The following is a 2,476-nucleotide window of genomic DNA, read 5'->3' on the forward strand; positions in this document are numbered from 1 at the left end:
AAGAGTGGGCTAGACGGTAATTGATAAAACACGGATGTGTAAGTATGTCATTGCCAAGAGGTATAAAATGCCATGTTGTAGGCAGGTAATAGAAAAAAACATAATGCCTTAATTAAGCCATACAAAAGGTTAAAAAAAAAAAAAAAGTTACAGCAAATATCAAAATACAGTTCCATTGAACCTGTACTTGGAAAGCACTTTCTAGTCAATGGATTCTGATATATTGATTAGTTGATGTCTGTAACTTGTTTAGCAAATGCCAGGCACCTACTGAATATTCAGGGAATGCTTGTTACTGTTGAAGTCAGACTCTGCTCCAGGCAGGCTGTGCTGAAGTTTGCTGCTGCCCCTGGAGCCACCTCGATTGCTGGGCACTTCGCACCTGGAACCTTCACTAACCAGGTCCAAGTGGCCTTCCAGGAACCAGGTCTTCTGGTGGTTACTGAACCCAGGGCTGAAGGCCAGCCTCTCACAGATGCATCTTATGTGAACCTGCCCACCACTGCTCTGTGTCACAGATTCTCCTCTCCACTATGTGGACATTGCCATCCCATACAGCAACACGGGAGCTCACTCAATGAGTCTGACGTGGTGGATGCTGGCCCGGGAGGTTCTGTGCTTGTGTGGCACCATCTCCCAGGAGCACCTGTGGATGGTCATGCCTGATCTCTACTTCTACAGAGATCCTGAAGTGATTGAAAAGGAAGAGCAGGCCACTGCTAAAAGGCTGTGATCAAGGAGGAATTCAGAGTGGCAGGGCTGCCCCAACTCCTGAATTGACTTCTACTCAGCCTGAGGACTGAGGGCTGCTGGTGCCCTCTGGGCCTAACCATCAATTCCCTACTAAGACTGCAGTGCTCAGCCTGCGACTGAGGACTGGTCTGCAGTCCCCACTGCTCAGGCCACTGAGTGGACAGGAACAACCACTGAGTGCTCTTAACTGGCCTTCCCCAGGCTCACAGACAGAAAATGGAAGTAAGGCTGATGAAAAATAAACATCAGTTTCTAAAAAACAAAAACTTTGCTTCAGGGTATATTGTACAACCGTGAACCTGCTGAACATCTATTCTTACTTTAAGATCCAACTAAAAAGTACTCTCTGAACCAGAAATTCAACTTTCATTGGCCACTGCTCCCATCCCCAGGCAGTGTTAGTAGCTCCCTTTTCTACACTCCCAAAGCATGTCTTCCTTTACAACACAGATCACCTTGCATGGTCATCATTAATTTACATGTCTGTCTTCCCCTACAAATCCAGGAATCACTTAAAAGTAAGACATGTGAGCTATTCATCTACACATCAAATATCTAAGTGCTGGTAGGAAAGAAAGTAGGCCCCAATTTCAGCAATCAGTGGATACACATGAGGTCTTACCAACATTAATGCCTTCATAGTGAGAGCAACAAATCTAAACATATTGTTCAGATAGGAATCCAATCCCTTGCAAAGCTCCCCCAAATTATTTCTGGGATTCTCCAGAGAGCATTTCTGGGGTTCTCATGAGCATGTTACTGCTCAGGAGTCAGTTCTGAAAGTCACTTCTCTTTCTCCTTCCCTGATGACACCTCTGCCTCAGCTGTCATCACATTGTGTATAGGCCCTCTACCCAGGTTCAGGTTCCTGGGGATCTGCCCAGGCACAGGCTCCCAATTCTGGCTGCTCGAGGACAGTTGGGCCATCTCTTGTGAAGTGAGAAGGGGTCTCTCTCCATCATGTTACACTAGGTAGTAGGTTGGTGCTGGGGGTGAGAGGAAGCCAAAGGGTCAGATAAGCGATACAAAATATGAGTCTTTCAGGTAACACCCACAGTAGCCATTTCTCCCCATTCTCCCCAAGTGTACCCACAGGTGTTCAGAGTACAGGAGCAGGGATGGGTACAAGTGCTGGCTCCAAAATCCTCAAGACCTCCACCTGAGTCCGAATTGGGATGCCAGCCCCCTTGTTCCCCATAGAAAACACTCTCAGGGACCCTAATTCCAGGTTGTTTTAACCATTAGGTGGTCTATACACAGTGCCCAAGCCTTCCAGCTGTTCTGTCAATTACCTGTGGAGATGTCTAGATCTAAAGCAAACTAAAAAAGTTTTTAAAGTATTTACTCCACAATCACAATAGGAAAAAAAAAAAAAACCCACAAAATTGGAATGAATGAACATTTAGCTAAATGTTCACTAAATAATGTATCAGCTCAAATAGTATTTCCATAATAAGGGCATTTACTGAAGAACATGGGTACATTTTCATTTGTAAGAATGATATGGGGAGTCTTTGAAGGTTGAGGCAGTCCTGCCTGTCATCCCTCCCAGCAACCTGGTTCCTCTGACCATTTCCAGCCTCCTCAGTCTACCAGGCTTGTCTGAAAAGACTGACATTCAGTGGTAGGTACACTTCAATCTTTGTTTAAAAACCTTTTATTATGTTTGCATATACACGAAATATTATAAATCCACATGTACCCATTATCCAGCTGCAGCATC

At 45.0% G+C, this 2,476-nt stretch overlaps 1 pseudogene; it reads left to right on the forward strand.

Annotated features, from left to right (window-relative positions):
• Window positions 1-285: 285 nt before the first annotated feature.
• Window positions 286-940, forward strand: LOC126082388 (40S ribosomal protein SA-like; annotated as a pseudogene).
• Window positions 941-2,476: the final 1,536 nt, after the last annotated feature.

The sequence above is a fragment of the Elephas maximus genome, chromosome 9, assembly GCF_024166365.1.
Source record: "Elephas maximus indicus isolate mEleMax1 chromosome 9, mEleMax1 primary haplotype, whole genome shotgun sequence".
Taxonomy (NCBI): domain Eukaryota; kingdom Metazoa; phylum Chordata; class Mammalia; order Proboscidea; family Elephantidae; genus Elephas; species Elephas maximus.